This window comes from Maniola hyperantus, chromosome 4 (genome assembly GCF_902806685.2).
Source record: "Maniola hyperantus chromosome 4, iAphHyp1.2, whole genome shotgun sequence".
NCBI classification, from domain to species: Eukaryota; Metazoa; Arthropoda; class Insecta; order Lepidoptera; family Nymphalidae; genus Maniola; species Maniola hyperantus.
The window spans coordinates 16696309-16722910 of NC_048539.1; the positions used below are offsets into that span (position 1 = coordinate 16696309).

Here is a 26602-nt window from a genome sequence, read left to right on the forward strand (position 1 = left end):
GGAAAATTATTTCGTAAGGATTTATAGTTAATGAAACGGCCCTAAGTTCGTAAAGGTCAGGGCGTCCAATGAAAATTAATGAAGTAGTAATACCTACATAAAAAGACTCTTACCCAACATGGCTTCTCTCGTGCTGAATTTTAGAAAATCTGTGAAGGGGTGGAATTTCCGACAATCCTAAAACACGTATCTAGATACTTCGTCATTATTGCTCGAAAGCCAAAATACCAATTTTAATTCGTATATAACTTAAGAAATGACAGACTTTCATACATTAAATCCTTCTCCAAAAAATATTTCTTCATTTTTAACCAAGAACTCTAATACCAATTTTCATTAGAATCTTTTCTTAAACAATGATCTTTTCCTCAAAATTTCTAGTTTCTAACCCCAGTGAATTAGGTGGCGACAGTGCGACTTGGCGCGCGGCGAAAATCGGAACTAACGTTGCCGTCAAGTGTCCCCTTTGTTCTTGTTTGAATAGCGCCCCCCTGTCAATGTCACTCAAGTGCCAAGAGAGCCTTGTCGCACTGTAACAGTCAGACAGTCTGGACAAGTTTTTTATATGTAGGTATAGATAGAAATTTTTCCGCTTTATAGATGAGTTATTTTTATTGGCATTATGGCCGGATATTGCCTCATGTAATGGTATTGAAACAGGAAATACACTCATTAATCGACGGTTTTTAATCATTTTAATCATTAGGTAAGTAGGTACTTACTGATTGATAAATGTTCTTTTTAATATGCTTAAGGAACATGTAGAGTTCATGACACAAATTAAAAATAATGATTAATTATTGTTACGAATTAAGAATTTTAATTTGCTGGTCACTAACCTAACCTAACCTACCTTTCTTGAGCTAATTATGTAATATTCAATTTGTCAAAACACGACGGAGTGATTCGTTAACTCAGTGTCTAGATAGCCACCGAGCTCATTTTCATTTTTTTTTCATTCATTTTCAAGGTTTTTCTACGAAAAAATATTTTAATATCACCCAGTGAAGCAGCAATGTAGAACCAACCAACTTCGGTGGCTATCATTCAGTGCTAGACACTGAGTTAGCGAATCACCTAGCTGGTCCGTCGATTCTCAAAGATAGATTTACCTCAAACCATCCTCAAAATTACATTTAAAGAACCTCTGAAAATACCAAAACTAAAAGCTTAGCAGGTTTTCATTAAATATAAACTAGCTTATGTCCGCTACCTCGTCCGCGGGGCTACACAAATTATTATTTCCAAACTCAAATTTTACCCTCTTAGGGGTCGAATTTTAAAAAAATCCTTTCTTAGCCTCTTTCTTAGTCTACGTCATAATAGCTGCATGCCAAATGTCAGCGCGATCCGTCCAGTAGTTAGAGCTGTGCGTTGATAGATCAGAAAGTCAGTCACCTTTTCCTCTTATAAGTAGCCTAAATGTACGCACGTCTACTCTACCAGAGCGGAAACTACAGAATACCGGCGTAGCATTGCGCACGCGCCGTACAAACATGCAAACAAACAAACACAATATTGTTTCCAGCTCGACTTCCTTTGCCTGTTTTGATACAACCGATATTATTGTACTCACTACAGGTATCAGTTTCCTTCATCTCTTCTGCATCCGTTATCTCAGTCTTCATCTACCAATTCGAAATTCCTAATCATTGTTTCTAATTAATTGACTTATATATTACTTTGTATGGACAGGGTTATTGAACAAAATGGCACCGACTCATTTGTGCTAATGCACCAATGCAACCTCAGAGACGTCTGGATTTCAAACGGGTCGTTCATTAGTATCTAAGAGGTGGCGCTGATTTGTTTGGTTTCTAAACCGTGAAAAATTTTGTTCGCTTGACCATATCTTGTCATCATGTTCTAATTAGATGTTTTAATACGACTTGTAACGACTTTTTCAATCATGCTCATTGCTCATAGATGTCGTTTTACCCAAAAGAGCTTCAGTAGGTGTCTACGCAGCACAAACCATATAAATTTTAACTTTTTCTGTCAACTTTCATGTCAAAAGTGCGATTTTAGCAGGATTTTGTCTTTATTTTTAAGGTGAACCGTACTTTTGACATGACAGTTGACCCATAGAGTTAAAATGGCGCGTGAGGAGTCATTTTGTACGGACTTATAGGCTTAGTGGTCTGTGCTATCATGCTATGCAGTACATACATATATACATACATTTAACACATTTAGAGAAAAATCAATGAAATAACAATAATAATAATCAATTTAAAAAAAATCTTTTGAATGTGAAAATTGTTATTTAAATAAGTTTTAAACAAATTATGTACATTCTTTTTTTATCAAAGCAAAGATCACAAACCATTCAGCCTAAAGGACAACCTGACTGCATATACATATTATTATCTGATTGTAGTAGTGTTGTGCAATAAAAAACCGGTGTTTACATACATATATTATCGTAACGAATTTATGGCATTGTCTTGGTTACGCAATGACGAAATTCGAGAACGCAAACAGGAAAACCTGCGATATATGGCGCACGCGCAGCTTTTAATGCTCCCCATTCATGCATCCTAACCACAGATAACATATTGCTTGTCATTACACCGCAAATGAGGTCATGTATTTTAGTTTAGCATGTATGAAACCAGAATAAAACAGTCACAAAAAGTAATCTGCTTAGTTGTTTGTTTGTGTATCACGCAAAAACATCACTGGTCTGGAATTGCTCAAAAATATAGTCTGGATTGGATTAGCTCAAAAAAATACTTAGTCCTAATTAATTATAAACTGAATTACCTAAATTCTATCGATAAAAAAATCAGTTCTAACTTAAATAAATAAAAATAAATACATTTATTATTTTAGTTAAATATTAATAAATGAATTATTGATTAAAATGATTTATTGTACCATTTTATGGTAAATATTTTATTCGAGTAAACATTTGAGGTAATTGAAAAATTTAAAACACGATTGCTAAAATGCGAACTAAAAAGTAAAAATTTGAAAATGGCGCCATGCAGCCGTCAATTGCTGAAGCTGTGATAGCCTAGTGGTTAGGACGTCCGCCTTCTAATCGGAGGTCGGGGATTCGATCCCGGGCACGCACCTGTAACTTTTCAGAATTATGTGCGTTTTTATTAATTAAATATCACTTGCTTTAACGGTGAAAGAAAAGTGGAAGAAAAGAGGAAGGTGAGGAAACCTGCATGCCTGAGAGTTCTCCAAAATGTTTTCAAAGGTGTGTGAAGTCTGCCAATCCGCCCTTGGCCAGCGTGGTAAACTATGGCCAAAACCCTTCTCACTCTGAGAGGAGACGCGTGCTCTGTAGTGAGCCGGCGATGGGTTGATCATGATGATGATGATGATGATGATGATAAAACCAGTGCGTACTAAAAAAACTGATACGTCATATTGTGGTAAACATTAGACTGTAAATTTCAGGGACTAGGTACAATCGATTTTACGAAACCAATTTATCAGTAGGTACTGATGAAATTGGAGCGGATTGCGTTAACTAATTACCAGACTGCCGGTTTTGATTGTTTATTGCTTTATCCTTATCACGATTATTTGTTTAAACATTTGGAAAACAACTTAACAATGTAGAACTAATTATATATCCTCCCTACCGAGAAAAACCGGGCGGAACAGCTAGTTATAATATGTAATGAAAAGTCCTGACTCACTGATTGACTCATCAACCCCCACCCAAACCCTTTGGACTTCTTTGGAAGGTGAAATTTCACAGAGGTTCCCTTCATAGGAAAGAATAAGGCCGGCTTATTGTAAATTCCCACGGGATAGGGAATAAATAGGATTTATATTTCACTGTCGCTAATACTTCGGAAAGCTGACTGACTGATCTTTCAACGTACAGCTTAAACTACTGGACGGATCGGGCTGTTTGGCATGCAGATAGCTATTATGACGTAGACATCCGCTAAGAAAGGATTTTGGAAAATTCAAACCCTAAAGAGGTAAAATAGGGGTTTGAAATTTGTGTAGTCCACACGGACGAAGTCGTGGGCAAAAGCTAGTATAAGCATTAAATAGGGCTAGGTATAAGTCCCGCAAATTGCTATTGCGCTGGAACCATGTCTTAATGAGACACACATCGAAATGACGTCATTTTGACGTCCGTCAGCCGAAATAAAAATATACCATCAGCGCGAAACTTCAATCTAGTGCTGACGTCACTAACATGGCGGCCACGCGCATTAGCAATTTGCGGGACTTGCATGTACCAGTGCAAACCGCAGAAAACCGGTAAGCGGTAAGGAACGTAAAGGCGGAAACGTTGGCCAATCTCTCGCAAGTGGCCACCGGATTTCGTCGCGGTATCCGACTGCGCCTACACAAGGTGTTTACGTCCAGAACATTTTTGTACAACACTCTTTATTAGGTAAAGTAATTAACGATACAATAGAAAATACTGCTGAGTGTTTGTGGGCTCTTCTCAGATCTGGACACGTTTAGAACCCTCGTAGCTTTAGTTTTAAGTTTGCGTAGTAATTATCACCACTATATCTTACAAATCCAACAACTGACAATCAAAAAGAGTAATTTATTACCTATTTTGAATAAATTATTTGAATTTTGAACACGAACACACTTGGTCTCTTGACTAGCGAAATTCCATGTCCCTATTAATTCTCGGATCGGAAACGTACAATCTACTAATCCAAAACAAATAAAAAAAACAAAAGAACCTTGACCCTAGAAAGATGAATTTTTACACACGTTTCTTTTAGAGACAAGGAAGGCCAGTTTTTTCGTTATTGCCATGCCATAGGGAAAAAAGAGTATTTATATTTTCGCTGGGTGAAGCTGCGAGACGGTTTTACAAACGGACTACAGTTCGCGGCAGATAGTAATGTACATCGACCTTTAGAAGGATATAGCGGATTTGAAGAGCGTTGTCTCTGTCGTTGAGACCGACAAAACGTCATATAGGTATGAGTGACAGAGACAACGCTCTCAAAGCCGAAATGTCACTCTAAAGGCCGGTGTACATTATTTTCGCGCGTTTCTAAAGCGTATTACGATTGACAAATAGTGCGGACATGGATGTTCGTTGAGACAGGATTTTACCATTGAATTATAATGTACTAAACATAAAATCTTACAACTGGGCGAGTCAAAATAAAACAACAAGTGTACTAAAATTAGCCATTATCTTGTTACATCCCACGAACATTCGCATTCAACCATTGAAATGAAACACGTCACATACAAACTAAACTGTAGTTACTACGCATAAGTTCAGCTAAGATCTGTTTACGTCGGGGCGAGCGCGGGGCGCGGCGCGCGGGCGGCGGGGAGGCATCGTACAACCAGGTCAAGGGAGCCGCGATGCACCGCTCGCGCGAAAACTCACTTTCGCGCGCTGCACCCAACATGGCCGACCGACAGTGACGCGCGGTTCGATCTCGTTGACACGTTTTCCGATTCTCCGGCTGTCATTTTTTATCGATTATTTTTAACAATACTATTTTATTGTATTGTATTGTAACGTTATTGAGACGTCAATAGTTTAAGCTTTTAACGATTTTTAATACTAAGTTTTTTTTTTTTTTTTTTTTATTATTAACACACAAGAAAAGGAGACTGCCCACCAATGGTATCGCTATAGATATAGGTGTACACCGAAATGGTGAAATTAGTAATTCCTCTTTTTAATTTTAAAAAACATTTAAAATGTTACGAAATAAAAAAACAGCCGTATAATTAGAAACTGACCGAAATAAAAGTAGTTGTTTTGTTCATTTTCCTGACATTAGCAAAACATGTAGTGACGCGAATCAAGGAATCGATAAGCTTAGGTCGATTATGATGACGTCTTGCTTCGACTTCCGATTATTACTTTCATGCATCAATCCTTATTACAATCGCAATAATTGTTGTGATTGGCTGAATTTTTGGTATTCTTGTTGCAACAATGCAAATGCATTATAGGCAACAGTAAGCACGCCTCAACCAATCAGAAGTAATTGAGATCGTTACATTGTAGCGGACATTAATTAACAAAATCGAAACAAAATCGAGCCCCTGTCGTTATTACAATAGCAATAGAATTATTACAATAGTTCTGATTGGTTGAATTTATGGTATAGTCCGCGACAGGTTGAGATGGCAATCGGGGTATGAGGTGAGGGGACGCCCCGCACACCCACCCGCATTCGCACGCACCGATTAAACACGGGGGGTGTTAGTGCGTTCCCTTCCCGATTGTCATTTCAACCTGTCGCGTAGGTACTATATTCATATTGCAATGCATTGTAGCAAATAGTGAGCGTCAACAAATAGGTGATTGCGATCGCGACATTGTAGCTGTAATTTCACCGTAATCGAGAGGTTGTCGAATGTCAAATCTAAATGGTGAATCTTCAAAAAAAGATCGATTTTTAGATCGATTCGAATCGAAATCTGAGGAACGGATTAAAAAAAATCGAGGTCTGGAATATTTATTTCGCAAAAATAAATCTTCGATTTTTTCGATACCTATATTTTAATTAAAAATCAAATTAGTTATATTGATATTCTTCCCAACACTTCTCGGTTTCTGGGTATCTGAATTTGATCAACTATAGTCGAATTTTTAATTTTGGACGTTTTTATGAAAAATAAATAGTGCAGGGGGCAAAAAGATATCAATGGTATGAATGACCAACTAACTTGGTAAAGTAGCTACGGGTAACTTTAAAACGTGTCAAACATTGTGAGTCAATAGTTCAATGGAATTAAAGGTAGAACATGCTGTAAATTGTTTAATAACATCAAATAATTACTCAATAAAAAACATATTTATGTACATAAATCATATTCTAAAACCCTTTTTTAAAATAATATTATACCAATGTTACCCATATATATGTACTTATTTTATTTTAGTAGTTATTTACTAGTTTTATATTGCTTCTTTTTTACTCTGTTTGCGTGAACTCAATCTAAAATAAAGAAGCAAAAATCGGAACGTAGATCGATTTTCTTGTCACAAAAATAGATTCTTTGAAAATCGATAGGTACCTATCGGATCGATATGACATCCCTAATGTCAAATAAATTGTTTGTTTTTAATTCGTTCTCTGTGGTTGTTCAGCTAAAGCACAGAACACTATTACTGCTGTTTAATTTTTTGTTTAATCACTATTTAATAATTAGACAAAGTGATCTAGGAATCTACAGACGCCTAGTTAGTTGTAGACATAGATAATACACATTATTATTGTTTGTTCCTTCCGGGACTCTCCACTGCGACTTTTGGATCTTGGAATTCACCTGCACCAGTAGGTAAGTAATAAATAAATAATTATTTGGTTTATAAGAGTGTTAGGGCAGAGTGAACTAAAGTGAGGAAACTCTCGGCTTGATTCTGAATCGACGATATGTCAAATAATAGGTTAAGGTTATTCTTTTTAAAAAAAAGAAGAAAGAAAGAAAAGTAAGGTGACGTGAAAACGGTAAAATCATGGAAAATAGGGCTACATTAGAGCTATTTGCGTGATGTCGAAGCCTCGACGTTTTATTAGAAGTAACCAACTGTCGTGAAATGTGGTTAGAACACCTTTTGAGAACATTACGGAGAACTCTCAAGCGTACAGGTTTCCTTACGATGTTTTCTTTCACCGTTAAAGAAAGTGATATTTAATTGCTTAAAACGCACATAACTAACAGTTGAGTTGTGTCTTTGTTTGTGTTGATTGTGTGAGTCGTTGTATCTTATCATTATTCACTTAATTAACTGATTAAAAACAATTAACTGATCAAAGAAGAATTGCAAATGCTTTTGAAATTATCTAATATTGTAAATATATGATTTGACAGATTTCACATGAACATGTCATTTGCATGGAGTGTTTTGGTTCATCACAAAAAGCTCTCCGAGCCGGGCTAGCACCTGCTGCTTTATTTGGACACAGAGTGCGAGTTATGCATGTGGCATATCTCTACGTCCTCGCACAGCCTTCAGACTCTGAGGAAAGAAATATTATTCTGCATTGGATTTCTGCACACTTGGTATGTATAATAATGAAAAGTACTACTTACCCATTAGACAGCCTATACAGATGAAGTGGCATATGCAGATATGTTACCCGCTTAAATACCTGTATTTTACCAGTCATAGTACCTATACTATGTACATTCAATCTGTACTGTATGAACTATTATCTGTACATGTTGCAATGTTTAACATATAGTTATGTATTCTGTATGTGTTATTTCGATTTGTAACTAGTAATTACTTAATCATCATCATGATCAACCCATCACCGGCTCGCTACAGAGCATGGGTCTCCTTACAGAGTGAGAAGGGCCATAGTCTCCCATGCTGGCCAAGTGGATTGATTGGCATTCTTCACACATCTTTCAGGACAGTATAGTGAATGCACGCAGGTTTCCTCACGATGTTTTCCTTCACCTTTAAAGAAAGTGATATTTAATTGCTTAAAACACACATAACTTACACAAGTTAGAGGTGTGTATACCTATCTTATCATCATTCAATTCACTTAATTAACTGATTAAAAGCAATTTTTAACATATAGTTATGTATTCTGTATAGGTGACGCCTCGCTGTGGCATGACGCCGCGTGCATCGCTGCGGGCTTAGGTGTTCCACGTGAGCGCGAGGCCTTCTACACGTCACGGCTAGACGCGGTGCCTATATGTGTGCTACCAATGCCAGAGCGCAGCTAGCGGATACCCATAGTATGCGACAGGTCAAGATGGCAATCGGGGTATGAGGCTGGGGACGCTCCGCACAGCCGCACGTCACCCCGATCGTCATCTTGACCTGTCGCGTTCTATAGAATGCTGCCGCATCGTTGCCGACGTAGGACGAAAGCGTCAAGCTTGTGCCACCTGAGTAGGTACGACAGTAGTGCGACAGGTGGGGTTTGAACCGGCGACCCTTCGGATTTCAGTCCACACCTTTAACTGTTGAGCTATTGAGGCTTCTATAATATAGATTTCTTTAGAAATATATTTAATAAAGCGAAATATTTCAGTAAAACGTAAGTTAGCAGCGAATTAACAGTTTCGAAAATTCTAATTTCGGAGGTCGTTCTTCACCATATTTCTGCGGAATCCGGAGGTTTAGATTTTTTTTTAATGTGTAATTAAATGTAATAAAACTATCCTAAAAATTAAGCTCTATTTTATTAGTGGACAACTTATTTGGTAGCGATACTGAGTCCCATAGTCACTTGGGCAATGGCCTTTACATATAATAGGTAGTACGCATTGTAAAAAAACCACAGAGGTTTGACCCTCAATGCGTACGTCTGCGCATTACATCATGCTTACTTAGTCATAAAACAAAATTAGAAATAATACTATTACTATATTATAATATAATAACTTAATGTTAAAAACCAAGAACATATAATACATATACATATATACACATATATGTATATACATACATATATGGATATACACACATGCACATACACATATATTTTAACAGGTGACATTATTATTTATGTACTTATTATACGTGCGACAATTATATCGTCACGACAGGAGCCTAGGAGATATCCCCGAAGCAACCCGGCATGCTCATAGGTTGCCAAGGAAGTATCCCCTCAGCTTCTGTTTAATATTCGTTCGCGTTACCTTTTCCGCCAGAGAAGAAGGCAGCTGATTTAAAAGGCGAGGTATAATAAATAATAAAGGTATAGTAAATGGCAGTTTTAATTTTTTATAAGTTTTTAAATTTTTTCGATTTTTACTGTCAATATTTTTGTGTGATTTGTGTTATATAAATATGTAATAACTAGGTAATAATCGCGGCTTCCTCCGCGTGGATTTAGGTTTTTGAAAATTCCGTGAGAATCAAATTACGTCGATTGATTTCTCCGTTGCGGCGTGATTGAAGGACAAACCAATAAACCTACACGCTTTCGCATTTATATATTTCTTTATTTCGCATTTATGGGTAGTGTAATGTACCCAGGGATAATGTACACTATCTATCAGTGAAAGAATTTTCAAAATCGGGTTATTAGTTCCGGTTATTAATTACCCCCTACATTCCAAACCCTCAAACTTGACCTTTTTATAACATTAGTGTAGACTAGCTTATGCTCGCGACTTCGTGCGCGTGGACTACATAAATTCCAACCCCATATTTTACTCCCTTAGGGGTTGAATTTTCAAAAATCCCTCCTTATCGAATGCCTACGTCATAATAGCTATCTGCATGCCAAATTTCAGCCGAATCCATGTGCGTTGATAGATCAGTTAGTGAGTCAGTCACCTTTTCCTTTTAATAAAGACTAGATCAAGAAAAAAATACGTATCGTCTAAAAATAATATAATGATTAAGTAGTTTAAATAGTGTAGATATTACATACAGGTAGTTCCCAAAAATAAGGCCAAAGAGGACTTAAGTGGTGTCGCAACGACTCCACGTGTAGGCGGACATTCGACTATAACAAACAAACAATATCTAAGCCAGACACATCCTTGCCCCTATTTCTCGTTTCCTACGAGCATCGTACCGCGATAGCTTATCGCCTGGTAGCTTATCAAACGTAATGCAACGCGCGATAAACCACGAAGATTCGGTTATTAATACAATTACGTTTGTGACCTTGTTTCGCGTCACCGTTGAGGAAAAATAACTATAGTATTTGACCGAAAACAAGTTAAAATTCTAAAGAGTACTAGTGGCCGTATTGATATTGTAAAGTTATTTCGTAAATACCGTAAAATAAATAGTTTTTCTATATATAAAAATGAATCGCTGGATGTGTTGCTGATCGCAAATCTCGAGAACAGTTGAACCGATTTCGCTAATTCTTTTTTTATAATATTTCTTGAAGTACGAGGATAGTTTTTACGGAGAGAAAAAATTAAAAAATTGCCAAGTTCCCACGGGATTTTTAAAAACCTAATTCCACGCGGACAAAGTTGCGGGCATCAGCAAGTAATAAATAAAATATACAAAAAACATATTTTTTATCGAAAAATTTATAGCCAGTGTCACTCGAGATTATGTAAGGATTCTAATGATATTCCAATTCACTCAAATCTTATTGTATATTCAGGCATTACAAGTTATGGTGGAAAAAAGAAACATTACTCTCCTTTTTGGACAGTCGTGTAATAATAATATTACCAAAATATGAGATCAAAAAATTGGTAAAACGGTAAAATTGTAATCGTTTCATTAAAACTGAAAATTATTCATATTCATGAAAAATGGATATTTGCATTCTTACCTGTTAAAAACAAAAATAAACTACCTGACCTATATAATATTATTTTATACTGCATAAATTGTTTTTTAGATGTTGTTGATGACAAAACAAACTGTCTGTTCTAATCAGCCAGTGACAAAAAATATAACCGAAGGCATGTTTACGATTCGGCTGGCAACATTTAGATTTATTTCTCACGGGAAATGTTACTTTAAGGGCTTGGTTATATGGTTTGTAATGGAAAAGCGTTATTTCGGTCGTTATAAAGTTGTTGACTGTTGGCCATGAGCAGCATTAGAGTCTGTCCGAGGCTGCACGTAGGCTGCCGACCTGCTCTGTCCCAAGGTGAGAAAAAATAATGCAACCGTACGAAACTCAGCTTTTAGGACATGACTAATAAATAGACAATAGCTTGCGAAATCTAGAATTGTCTCTGGTATGTTAATGTTCACTGTTTTATGACTTGTCTTCGCATCGTTCCTTTTAATTTACACAGACTGAAGGGGTAAAGGAGAAAAAGCTGTGATAGCCTAATGGTTAGGAGTAGGACGGCCACCTCCTAATCGGAGATTGAAGGTTCGATCCCGGGCACGCACCTTTAACTTTCAAGTCTCATTGTCTGTTGTATAGAAGCAGGCGTTACTTTGCGGAAGTTCATGATATACAATGAACCAAAAGCTTTTGGTTCATTGTACCTCATTGTCTTACTACTAGTATGTTTTCGCAGTGCGCCCCTGTGTGTAATTTATGTGCATTATGCACAAAACTGGTTTCACTTTTATGACCATCTTTCCTGTGAGCTCTATCTATCATTTTTCATTCAGTCTGTGTGGTCGTTTTTGTTAAGATCTATAGTTGCTATGGTGGCTAGGTCTAATAAATAAAGATTATCTGCGAATAAATCTACCGAACAACATTTCAGTATGTTTTAGCGAGAACATAAAATTTATGATCTCTAGACTTTTTATTTTTATTAGGAATTGAATTCAATAGACATAATTCAAAGAATTAGCAAACGTATATATAGCCTTCGTCTTCTTCCGTAGATCTCTATTCTCTACAAAAAGTAGTTTTACAAGTCTTTAAGATACTTTTAAATAGAATCATTTAATTGTAATCACAATAATTCATGGATGAGAAGCAGTGATGGGGACTTGTAGAAAGCAACTATGATTTGAGGGGCATTGTTAAAGAATTGTTAAAAGACCATATCTTTTTGGTGAGTTGAACTAAAAACCTGATTTTTTTCTACAGCAGTAGGGATCTAGTATTCGGTGTAACTTTCGGTGTCGGTGTGTTCGGTGTAAAAAGTGCACACGGTCAAATGAACAATCGATAAAGGATCATAATAATATGAGGATACCGGTTGCTTCCATTCAGAGTTTAGGTATGAAAACCTAAAAACTAAAGTTCCGTACTACAATCGTATTTTGTCGACATTTTGCACGATAAATCAAAAACTATTATGCCTAAAAATAAATAAAAATCTGTTTTAGAATGTACAAGTAAAGCCCTTTCATATGATATCCCACTTGGTATATTAATCTTACTTTGAAAGTTGATAATAGCAATTTGTTCATGGACACATTTTAATTTTTTTCCAAATTCACGGTTTTCAGATTTTTCCATTCATGTCTGCTATAAGACCTACCTTCCTGCCAAATTTCATCGATTCTAGGTCAACGAGAAGTACCCTAGGTTTCTTGGCAGACAGACAGACAACAAAGTGATCCTATAAGGGTTCCTTTTTTCCTTTTGAGGTACGGAACCCTAAAAACTAATAAATAATGTATGTTGTTGTTGCGCTTATGGCATAATCGAGCGCACCCGGATATACCGGCACTGGGTGAGTGGGTGCGGAGACGCAGCGCCCTTCGCCGCTGACCCAGTTAGCTGCGCACGCGCATGACACCACTACCAGATCTATTTCAACGCCGCGCCGCCGCCGGAACGCACTACGGATATTCTATAACGATTTCTATTTCTCTTAGTAAATAGAAGTAGTCGAAATCGAGTAAAGTAAAGAATATAAGTTTGATTCAGTGTAGCTTTATTCATTTTGATGATTTTGTCTAATATAACTTAATCGATATTCGATTGTTACTTGTCATTTATCGTCCCTACCCCATAGTGTGGGGTATCGTTGAATAGGTCTTTTAAAAATACTGTGGGTCTGGGAACATAATTTTTCGATTTCTAGATCCGTTTGTAAAATATGATGTTTTAAAGTGTTAAACTTTTTGTATGGCTCGTCAACTCTACCATGAGCAAAATGACAAAGTCGCTTAAGTTAATCAAAATAGGTTGTTTGTTTATACAAAACGGTGAGCAGAGGTTGCGCAACCGTGACTCACGAGTGGAAAGGCCGTGTCAAATCATTGTTTATCCGGCCACTGTGCGCGTGCGCACATTCAATACACACCAAATAAGTATCTAAGTTTGGGTTACTAAAGTCACTGTTTGTCGATTCAATTTGATGAGTTCATGGAATCTGTAATGGTTGTTAGGGTTCCGTACCTCAAAAAGAACCCTTATAGGATCACTTTGTTGTCTGTCTGTCAAGAAACCTACAGGGTACTTCCCCTTGACCTAGAGTTATGAAATTTGGCAGTAACGTAGGTCTTATAACAGACATTAGGGGGAAACCTCATTTCAAAAAATTAAAAATTCTTACCCTACCTTCCATATATATCCTCGAAATATGCAAATTTGTAAAAAAAAATATACACTTATACACAAAAAAAGAAATCAAATCCCGTCGATTTCCCGAAAGACGTGCAAATAAATTAAACCTTCCGCAATCAAAATTGGTACTGCATACCTCGAGTCCCTACGTAATGTCTATACAGATATATAATAATTTACCAGACAAAATTCGTAACATAAACAATGAAAATAAATTCAACAAAATATTAAAAAACTTTTTATTAGAAAAGGGCTACTATGCCGTAAATGATTTCCTAAACGACGAACATAAAAATAAATAATAATATCGGTCTCCCTAACTAAGGTCTAAGGACCAAATTGCGACACCCAAACTGGGTATCCATAATACTTTGTACATGCTTAATATGATGTAATGAGTTATGGAAATGCAATAAATGAAAATTGAAATTGAAATTGAAATCTGAAAACCATGAATTTGTTGTTACATCACAGAAAAAAAATTAAATTGTGGTCAAGAATTAAAAATTAGTGATTTCAATATTCGAAGTAAGATAACTAAAATTGGAATGTTGGGTGAAGTGGGTGAAGAAGAGAGAAAAACCGGCCAAGTGCGAGTCAGGCTCGCGCATTGAGGGTTCCGTACTACAGTCGTATTTTTTCGACATTTTGCACGATAATTCAAAAACGATGATGCATGAAAATAAATAAAAATCTGTTTTAGAATGCACAAGCGAAGACCTTTTATATGATACCCCACTTGAAGTAAGTAACTATTTACTTACTTCGAAAATTGAAAATACTAATTATTAGTTCATGACCACAATTTAATTTTTTTTGTGTGATCTAACCCTAAATTCACGGTTTTCAGATTTTTCCCCAAATGTCAGCTATAAGATCTACCTACCTGCCAAATTTCATGATTCTAGGTCAACGGGAAGTACCCTGTAGGTTTCTTGACAGACAGACAGACAACAAAGTGATCCTATAAGGGTTACATTTTTCCTTTTGAGGTACGGAACCCTAAAAAGAATATAAGTGTCATACATTATTATTATTTATTATTATTTAATTAGCATTTGGAGTTTTATTTAGGTATTTATTACAAATCAATATTTTGCACTTAAATCAAATTACTAATCTAAGTATAGTTATGATTTTACAAGCAAAGTCATTCATCTTAGACTGCATCATCACTTACCACCAGGTGAGATTGCAGTCAAGGGCTAACTTGTATCTGAATTTAAAAAAAAAAATAGTGAACGGAAAAGCTATAACTATAGGTATGAACAGTGGCGTGCACAGGGTTTGAAGCCAGGGTAGGCATTAGTTAGGTAGGAACCTGTTTACTGGCAGGTCTTAATGAAAAATATGCATTGAGCTTACAACTGGGGTAAGCAGTGAATTTATGCCTCTACTAGCTTACGCTCGCGACTTCGTCCGCGTGGACTACAATATTTCAAAACCCTATTTCACCCCCTTAGGAGTTGAATTTTCAAAAATCCTTCCTTAGCGAATGCCTACGTCATAATAGCTATCTGCATGCCAAATTTCAGCCCGATCCATCCAGTAGTTTGAGCTGTGCGTTGATAGATCAGTCAGTCAGTCATTCAGTCAGTCAGTCACCTTTTCCTTTTATATATATAGATGACCTGCACGCCACTGGGTATCAACTAGCTTGGAATTCAGCTCGCTCGCCACTGCAGTTATAATTGTGCGAGTAAAGATAAACGTGTTATCAATTTGATCGCATCGGTTTCCATTTCGCAGCGACTTTCTTTCGTTTCCCGCGGGGAAAGTGCCCGCGCTTTTCCGACGCCATCTTGAACGTTCTCCCTGCCAGCTGAGAACTAGCGTGCGATTATTTACTACTAGCTGATGCCCGCGACTTCGTCCGCGTGGAAGTAGGTTTTTTTTAAATCCTGTGGGAATACTCTATGATTTTCCGGGATAAAAAGTTGCCTATGTCTCTTTCCAGGTCTTAAACTATACCCATGCAAAAAATCACGTCGATCCGTAGCTCCGTTGCAACGTGATTGAAGGACAAACCAACAAACTAACAAACAAACAAACACACTTTCGCATTTATAATATGGGTAGTGATTTCAGAGGAAATAACCCTTCTAAATTCATCATCCAGTCGCCATCATTGGTAGACACCCGGTTTTCTCATTGTGAATTATGAAATCAATTTCCAACTTTTCCGCTCTTGAAAGAAATGTCAGAAACTCCACAGGTGCCGTTCTATATTTGGCGCGGAAAGCTAACTCTCGCTCTTTGCGATTTATTTTTAAAATCCGCTAAAGACCGGATTTATTACAAACATAAACAACACTGATATGGATCTCAAACACTTGGAGCCTGAAGGTGACCACAGGGATTTAGAAATGGTGACGCAAAGATTCCGTTGCCAACAATTTTACAAAAAAAAATGATATTGTACAGAAACATAATCTGTGTAAAGAATTTAGTTTATTATGCCTGAAATCCATATAGTCCGTAAAAAATTACCCCTCATGCGCCATTTTAACTCTATGGGTCAACTGTCATGTCAAAAGTACGGTTCTAAGGACTAAAATCGTACTTTTGACACATAAAGTTAAAATGGCGCGTGAGGAGTCATTTTTACACATTGTACTAATTCATACTTAATATTATAAATGCGAAAGTGTGTCCATCTGTCTGTCTGCTAGCTTTTCACGGCCCATCCGTTCAACCGATTTTGACGAAATTATACAACCTAACATATAATATATTATGGTACAACGATAGCTTGCATCCCGGACAAAAGCAACTTTTTATCCCGGAAAATTAAATAGTTCCCACGGGATTTTTAAAACCTTAATCCGCGCGGACGAAGTCGTGAGCATCATCTAGTGCACATAAACAAATACATTTATTTTTCTTTATGGAACTTAGCTAAAATAATAAGTAATAAACATAACCGATTTTATTGCGTTACGTATTTTTTTTTAATAAAAGAATATTAGCTATGTTAAATGACTAATATTCCCCTTTTCTCTCCAATTAAGCGTCAGGCTTGTGCTAGGAGTAGGTACGACAATAGTGCAACGGGCGGGGTTCGAACCGTCGACCTTTCGGTTTTCAGTCCACTCCTATACCGGTTGAGCTATTGAGGCGATTGGTAAACACACGCAAAATTAATTAGAATTTATCAAACTGTTACAATATACAATATGTATACGATAGTCTATTGTCATGTTGAAAAAACAATAATACATGTATACTAAAAACATGTGTATAATATAAATAATACATTCAATCATTGTCGGCACCACTTAATATGGATACCTATATAATTATGACGGGCAATGACCAGTTTACTGTGAACTCTAAATCCATTAATCGTCTTAGTAATCGCGGTCCAAACCCTGGTCATTGTCAGTTTGAAATCGCAGTAGCTTCCCGGATGTTAGACTTTGACGTCATCCATCTCATAAGATTTCCCGAACGGGATTACCATTCAAAAATGTAATCTAGCACTAATAAAATAAAGTGCTAATTTCTTTGGAAGTATAATCGAGACCAACTTCCTTTTGAACTGTTTGTTATTACAAGTGCGAATTGCTCTATTGACAAAATGTTTTTTTTTACGCCCAGTAATGATCACATATTGTCTAGACAAATTCTTAGGAAACCATATAAATAGACCGAGTGAAGTAGAAGTGACTTATGAAGAAAACGGACCGTACATTTCAGGTCAAATGCTACGAAAAAGCAGAAGAAAAATTTGTATAATTTCTAAATTTGTATTTAAAGTCATAAAGTCACCAAAACAGTCTTATCACCTCAATTTTTATTCTATTTTATTCAGATACAAGTTAGCTCTTCACTGCAATCTCACCTGGTGGTAAGTGATGATGCAGTCTAACATGGAAGTGGGTTAACCTAGAAGGTGTATGGCAGTTTGCCGCTATGCCGGTAGGGTGGTAACTAGCCACGGCCGAAGCCTCCCACCAGACCCCAAAAATTATAAAATTCCAAATTTCCTCTGCCGAGAATCAAACCTGAGACCTCCCGCTAATAAGAGCACAACGCTCACAACTACGCCAATAGGTCGTCAATAAATAGTTTTAAGTCTTAGCTATGAAAACTAATTTTTCTCTCCTAACTGCCGTACTCTCAGAGTCGCTTAATCGTTACTTAAGTTTAGTTAAAACGAGACAGAGCTATCTATATCTCTCACATAAATCTGTCTCGTTTTAACTCAATCTTAAGTAACCATTAGCGACTCTGAGTACGGCAGTATATCTACTATTGGGTATGTGAGTAATTGATCGCTAACAGAGGTCAATAGGCAATTACATATATACAAATTGTACATATATTGATCTATCTTAACACCTTTTGACCTCTCGGGGGCAAAAGAAATACATCACATGAAACGAGATTAAAATCTACCAAGTCATGGTACATGATAACAAGAGTAAAGTACTGCCCAAAAAAAAAACCGGCCAAGTGCGAGTCAGGCTCGCGCAATGAGGGTTCCGTACTACAGTCGTATTTTTTCGACATTTTGCACGATAATTCAAAAACTATGATGCATAAAAATAAATAAAAATCTGTTTTAGAATGTACAGGTGAAGACCTTTCATATGATACCCCACTTGATATAGTCACTCACTTCGAAAGTTGAAAATACTAATTATTAGTTCATGACCACAATTTAATTTTTTGTGTGTGATCTAACCCTAAATTCATGGTTTTCAGATTTTTCCCCAAATGTCAGCTATAAGATCTACATACCTGCCAAATTTCATGATTCTAGGTCAACGGGCAGTACCCTGTAGGTTTCTTGACAGACAGACAGACAACAAAGTGATCCTGTAAGGGTTCCGTTTTTCCTTTTGAGGTACGGAACCATAAAAAAGGGATTCTTTATTCTTAATGCTTGAACAGATATGTATGACACTGGCTATATTTTTTTCTTAAATCTATATAAGGCTACTACTTAACATTACTTAACATTCTTGTTTAATAACATCAATATTCTCTAGATATTAATATAAACTCCATATTCTTTATCTTTTATTTTTTCGCCAAAAAACTACGTCCGATCGGTTGCTTCGTTGAGGCGATGCGATGTTGAAGAACAAACCAAGAATCAAACACACTTTCATATTTATAATATTAGTGGGGATTTCATCTAAATATATAAAAGGAAACGGTGACTGACTGACTGACTGATCTATCAACGCACAGCTCAAACTACTGGATGGATCGGGCTGAAATTTGGCATGCAGATGACGTAGCCATCCGCTAAGAAAGGATTTTGGAAAATTCAATAGGGGTTTGAAATTTCTGTAGTCCACGGGGACGAAGTCGCGAGCATAAGCTAGTCTTGTATATTTAATTTGCTGATATTATATAATATGACTAGCTTATACTCGCGACTTCGTCCGCGTGGACTACACAAATTTCGAACCCCTATTTCACCCCCTTAGGGGTTGAATTTTCAAAAATCCTTTCTGAGCGGATGCCTACGTCATAATAGCTATCTGCATGCCAAATTTCAGCCCGATCCGTCCAGTAGTTTGAGCTGTGCGTTGATAGATCAGTCAGTTAGTCAGTCAGTCACCTTTTCCTTTTATATATTCAGCCTATACTTATTATAGTAAACAACTTTATCAATGACTCATAACATCTATAGGTGCCAAAACGAACGTTTATAATAAAGCTTCCAAAACAGGCGATAGTAACTAAATTAGGTATAAAAGCGAGCGATGACAATTATTATACAAAAATATAAAAAATCTATATAACTCGTTATGTTCAAAACATACAAAAAATACTTCCTTGTCATAATACTCTGTTGGCAATTCATATTATTATTAAAGAATAAATGCTTTCAACGTATTTTTCCTCATCAGCAAAAAAGATAAAGGAACTTACATATATAATATAGGCACCTATATATAAATGACGTAAGTCATACTAAGACATACATTTGCCTATATTTTTCTATTTTAGGTATTAGGGATGATTTATGCTAGACCGTGCCGGCGCGGCCCCGAGCTGTGCCACGTCATAGAAAAAAATTCTATTGTACTTGTTGACTTGCACACTAAATTTTAACTTGCAACTTATTACTAAATTCGCCGTTTACATGCATTAAGTCGCCTAAAATTAAGTTAAAATTTAGTTAATTACTTGAAAACTTAATACGTGTAAACTAGGCATAAGGGTGCCTGTCCACTGAAGCGAGCGGAGCTGAGCTGTGTTAAGCAGGCCACTCACATTGGCTGTAAATGACTTGATAATTTTATTCTGTCATATGACAAAATTCTGATTGGTCAACTATCCACTTCTCCGCTCCACTCCGCTTCAGTGGACAGGCCTTAGAGTGTCCTATCAAACGGTCTCACGCGTCATCAAAGTTTTAAGGAACCCTCGAATTTCTAGAAGAGCCTCAGTATCCAGTCGTAAATCTCTACTATCGTACATAACTCATCTCCGATACAACATTCATCTCTCGAATGCCGTCTAGTAGTATAGTAGTAAACACATCTCCAGACCGCAAGGCGTCTCGAGGTTGAACTATGAGTCAACACTGCAATCACAATTTGACGTTCGCTCATCATTTTTTTTTTTACTCCAACCGTTTTTACAACCATTTTCATAAAACGTAAACTTATTGAAAAATCCTATTACAATGTAAAGGATTATTTAATTTCATTTTTAGAACGTTGTGTCATCTGTGAAGAACCACGACTCTCAAATACCTACATAATTCACTTGAATAACAATTACATTAACCTAACCAAAGGATTCTCTTATTAAACCCAAATAATTCCAAAATGGTTGCCATCCCTTACGTAATTCACATTCCAGGAATATACGGTTCGCTTCCTCGTTTCTAATTCGCATCGCTGAGATGTGGAAAGCCCTTCCGACATCCGCTTTACCAAGCCTTGGCAATCAGTACCCTTATTATAAATGCGAAAGTGTGTTTGTTTGTCCTTCAATCACATCGCAACGGAGCAACGGATTGACGTGATTTTTTGCATGGGTATAGTCAAAGACCTGGAGAGTGACACAGGCTACTTTTTATCACGGAAAACTATAGAGTTCCCACGGGATTGTTACAAACCTAAATCCAAGCGGACGGAGTCGCTGGCGTCAGCTAGTATGTTATATGAGTATATTATGTACTAGATGATGCCCGCGATTTCGTCCGCGTGGATTTAGGTGTTTAGAAAATCCCGTGGGAACTGTTTGATTTTCCGGGATAACAAGTAGACTATGTCCTTACCCGGGATGCAAGGTGATGATTGAGGATTTCGGAGACGCGTGAAGAGCACGCTTAAGGTATTAAAGATAGGTGTAGGGTGCTTGAGCAAATGTCACTCGAAACGTCATCCAAATGCCAGTGAGCTGAAAATAAATTTAAAATGGCGAAAAAAAAGATAGCCGCCATACAAATTTCGTCGGAGTCTATCTCGGAGAGTATAAAAGATGGAAGAGTAGTTTCTTCGCCAAAGATGATCAGGATCGGAAGGTCTACTCGATGAATAGAAAAAAAATTCAAGATGGCGGAATTTATTTTTCCATAGAAAATATATGACGACCAAAATATTAAAAAATACCTAATTTAGACAAGGTCCGCAATTCGAAAAACCAACGCTGCATGCTCGCGGACCACTAGTGGTCCGCGCACCCACGCGCCCTACTAGTTTATTACTCGTATATGCATTGTGATAAGTCGCTATCAGTTCATCTCTTGCACCTCTTGATGATGTCAGTGCTATGACGCGATGCCTACACCATTGTCCCGGCCGACTTCCTCAACACGGCGGGTCACATTAAAAACTGGTCCGGTTCATCTACCTAACACTTATAGGTATTACCTATAGTCATTTTAGTATTATAATATTAGGTATCTGTTGCTAGATTCCATTGCTTTTGCTGAGAGATAAATAAAGGGGAAGCTAAGAAAGGATTTTTGAAAATTCAACCCCTAAAGGAGTGAAATACTGGTTTGAAATTTGTGTAGTCAACGCGGACGAAGTCGAGGGCATGAGCTAGTTTATACTATATGTATTCCCCAATACATAAAAAAATGCATGACAAATGTCGAAAAGTTTTTTTCGTATCTTCTCTAGATAACCAGCGATTTAGCGATCCTGTGCGATGCCCGTGTAGAAACTGATAAAGCGTATGGATTTGATAAAAACTGTATCGTAAACTTCCATCTTAGACCGCATCATCACTTACCACCAGGTGAGATCGCAGTCAACTGTCAAGGGCTAACTTGTAATGTAATGGAATTAAATAGTTGGCAGTATTTAAAAATGACTGCATTTTCGTGTAGGTATTTCGAGAACGCTATTTTTAATGTTGCAACACAAAGACGTGTTGTTGACATATTTCGCGATATTTTAATGCTAAAGGATATAATAATTAAGCCAGGCGGGATTTATTTTTCGAAAATACACATTCGATGCGGTTGGCTCGTAAATTTTTGCGACTTCGATACGCTTGGCCGAGAATTTAATATAAGGAAATGAACATAATATATTTTACTAGCTGCTCCGGTGAACTTCATACCGCCTAACAGTCGATTCTTTTTCAGGCAATTTTTAAATTTTTCTGTCCTTAAGAACCATCCCCGTACTTCAAGGAATATTATAAAAAAAGAATTAGCGAAATCGGTTCAGCTGTTCTCGAGATTTGCGATCAGCAACGCATTCAGCGATTCATTTTTATATATAGAAAGAAGATTAACCTCTACATGATGCCAGCGACTCCGTCAGAGTGGATTTTTTTAAGTCACGTGGAAATCGTGGAAACTATATGATTTTCCGGGAAAAAAAGGATGTCCATCTCCACGATGCAAGCTATCTCTTTACCAAATAGAATATACCTACTGCCTGCGACTTGTCCGCGTGGTTTTAAGGTTTTTTTAATACCATGGAATTTTCAGATTTTCTGGGACTAAATTCTATTATCTAAAAGCCTATTTCTGTCCCTGGAATGCAAGCTATCTATGTAGCTGTACCTCAAATCGGTTAAACGGATGGGTCGTGGAAAAAACAGATAAAGAGACACAATTTCGCATTTTTAAATAAATAAATAGCAAGCAAACGAGCATTTATTTAATACACAGCAATAAACAAGACTACCCTGGCATATTGAATTTTTTGCAAAAAAAAAAATAGCTCGGGACACGTCCAAAATCCAAATCTGTTCAGGCATTTAGGAGGTATGGTGGAATATATTATAATGATGACGCAAAACGATTCGTGCGTGTAGATGAAATGTCGACGACACAAGGATGGAAACTCGCCCGACGTCTTGCGGTTCGGCGGTAAAATGGTGAAGGTGGGATAAGATCGAAAAGTTCCTGAGCACACTCTCCGAAATATATCCTATAAAACACCGATAAGCCGGCAACCTTGTGATGGTGATCAAGAGGTTTGATTTACGTACTGTAAAAATCTGATCTTTCAGCTTCGTTCCGGACGCATTCAGCCATTATATGCAGTCTCCATTTTTTACATATACAACTCGCAACTTAACTTAAAACAAAGATGTCGCTACTAGATGGCAGAAACAGTCGCTTCAGTACTGAGTGAGCATGTACACATCACAAATTTCGTCACTGGCAGTAAGCGGGCTGTAGCTTAGTGGTTAGAGCGTCGGGCGCGATCCCAGGAGACGCGGGTTCGATTCCTGCCGGTTCGCAATTTTTGATGTGTATTTAAAATTATTTAGAAATTTCCTTCAAGTGTAGGTGAAACACTATAAAAATTAAAACAAAGGCTTCAAACGCAAAACCTGAAAAATAAAAAGGAAAAAAATTACATTGCATTTTACTTTCACGGAAAACAAAAGTACCTCAAGTAAAAGCGAAATGTACGTTGAACTTTTGCAGCAACAAATAGACGTAGTATTTCACTCGCTAAAATAACAGACCTGCACCCAGCATATTCTGTACCCCCTCCCCCCTTTTATAGTGGGGTGGAGTGCATTCACATGCCCACCCTGGGGGGTTAAACCCCGCATAACTTATGCAAGTTAGTTAATATTTCAGGCGAACAGGAAAGTAAAAGTAGTTTGGGGGGGTTAGTACCCCTCAGTCGGATTACCTACAGTCTAGGTAGCCTTTGTGCCCCTCGGGGGCCTTTGCCCGCGGTTATGCTGGTTAATTTACTTTGAAGCGTTATCTTTGGTAGGTACATGGTACAACCTTATTAAACTTGTTTAGAATTTAGTTTCTCTTCTCCGTAAATAAGTAATCTGTTCAGACGTTGTTGGTGGCATACGATGGCTTGTTTTAAACTCAAAAGGTACTCTATCTATAAGTCCCGCATATTGCTATTGCGCTGGAACCATGTCTCATTAACATCGAAATTACGTCATTTTGACGTCATTTGACGTATATTTAAGTAAAAATAGACCATCAGCTCGAAACTTCAGTCTAGTGCTGTCGTCCATAAAATGGCGGCCACGCGCATTAGCAATTTGCGGGATTTATACTAGCTGATGACTTTGCCTTGTTCATAAGTACTACTGTTCCGAACTATTTCATCACCATCATCATCATGATCAACCCATTACCGGCCGACTACTAAGAACGGGTCTCCTCTCAGAGTGAGAAGGGTTTTAGTCCATAGTCTGCCACGCTGGCCCAATGCGGATTGGCATACTTCGCACACCTTTGTGAACATGTAGAACTCTCAGGCATGTAGGGTTCCTAGCTATGTTTTCCTTTACCGTTAAAGCAAATGATATTTAATTGTTTTAAATCGTACATATAGCTTCGAAAACTTAGAGGTGCGTGCCCGGGATCGAACTCCTGACCTCCCGAAAAGGAGGCGGACGTCTTAACCACTAGGCTATCACTGAATTTTAAATACGTAAAGTGAATACATAGAAGTTTTTTTAAAGAATATAAGCCATGTTCCCCTTTCCTCTCCAACTAAGCGTCAAGCTTGTGCTAGGAGTAGGTACGACAATAGTGCAACGGGCGGGGTTTGAACCGTGGACCTTTCGGTTTTCAGTACACTGCTTTACCTGTTGAGCTATTGAGGCTCTGAAAATATTCGCGCAGCGCGAAACATTGTATTGCGATATTGTACCGGCAGATGAAATAGCTAGCATAGCGGGAGAAAATTGGGTCAATAAAGCTATAGACAGAAAATTGTGGAAAAAAATGGAGGAGGCCTACACTCATAGAGGTCCTTAATTTAAAAAAAAAAAAAAAAAAACTTAATACATAATATTATTAATAATAAATAAAACATATATATATATAGTAACTTAACATTAAATCAAATAATACATATAAATAATAACAAACTATAGACATAAATGAAAGTGTGTGTTAATAAGTGTAAGAAACATTATTAAGGAACAAAAAGGCTATAATAATAATAATTGTACCGGTAGGCACTAAGGAGGCAGCTAGGTAGACCTGAGGCCTCGCTAGATCGATACGCGCTGAATTCAGGGCATCCGGCCCCGTGCTAGACTTCCGTCACTTCCTGGCGACACAGTGGCGTGCAATTCATAGAGGCATAAAAGTACTGCTTACCCTAGTTAAAACGACATTTTTCTTTATGACCTGCCATTCCATAGGTCTATATAAGCTGTATCTAAAGCCTATCTTACTAATGCTTACCCTGGCTTCGGACTCTGTGCACGCCACTGCTGGCGACACAGGCCAAATGTCAGCCTTTCAGAAGCCTACTAAATCGATAATGCTAAATTATTTACTGTTAGCCTGTTACTAAGTATCAAGATCAAGATATAAGTCCCGCAAATTGCTATTGCGCTGGAACCATGTCTCATTAACATCGAAATGACGTCATTTGACGTATATTTAAGTAAAAATATACCATCAGCTCGAAACTTCAGTCTAGTGCTCACGAAATTCCTAAAAGGCCGGCAACGCATCGGCGGTTTCTCTGGTGCTGCAAATGTTCATGGGCGGCGGTAATCACTTAACATCAGGTGACCTTCTTGCTCGTTTGCTCGCTATCTCTATTTTAAAAAAAAGTCACTAAAATGGCGGCCACGCGCATAGCAATTTGCGGTAGGTACTTGTACGAGCGACCGCCCGCTTCGCTTAGCAAAAACCCTATCCTATCCTGAAAGAAAATAGAAAACAAAGGAGCTCTGTTCAGAATCATGCACTCAATTTTCAGTGAGTGCAGCTTCGGAAGGGAAGAGGGAATAATTCCGTAGAGGGCCATCGACCCCGTCCGCGCCGCCTTCCTATGTCCTGCATAATGCAGGGACGCTAACAGCTTTCTGCTTTTAGCTGAGCTTAGCCGTACTCTAATCAACTGGTTTACGAGAGAGCCATTTTGTTTTACTGATTTTATTCTCCATTGAAAAAATGCAGTGAAAAAGGTTTCTTTTAGTGATCAGTACCACCACAAAACGTACCGCTAAGCGATTTACTGCCGTACTCAAAGTCGCTTAATCGTTACTTTAATTTAGTTAAAACGAGACAGCTATATCTCTCACATAAATCTGTCTCGTTTTAACTCAATCTTAAGTAACGATTAGCGGCTCTGAGTACAGCAGTTAGTGTTCCACTATAGATACCCCTTCCAGCCTCCAGGTTAGCTCTCTTCCATATCCTTGTTTCATAGTATGTGTCGGGGTTTGAACCGCCGACCTTTGGGAATTCAGTCCGCTCCTTAACCGTTGAGCTATTGCGGCTAAAAACGATCTATTCTTTGATGACACTAAAAAAATAGCGCTATAACATCAAACTAAATAAAAGC

The 26602-nt window shown here is 37.5% G+C and overlaps 1 protein-coding gene and 1 long non-coding RNA gene across 8 annotated transcripts in view; both read left to right on the forward strand.

Moving 5' to 3' along the window:
* Positions 1-26602, forward strand: part of Eip74EF (Ecdysone-induced protein E74) — a 338704-nt gene that overhangs the window by 239745 nt on the left and 72357 nt on the right. The window lies entirely within an intron of this gene.
* On the forward strand, positions 7211-9186 carry LOC138402226 (uncharacterized). Its single transcript, XR_011236636.1, has 3 exons — positions 7211-7263; positions 7798-7989; positions 8537-9186. It is a non-coding gene; the product is annotated as an uncharacterized lncRNA (long non-coding RNA).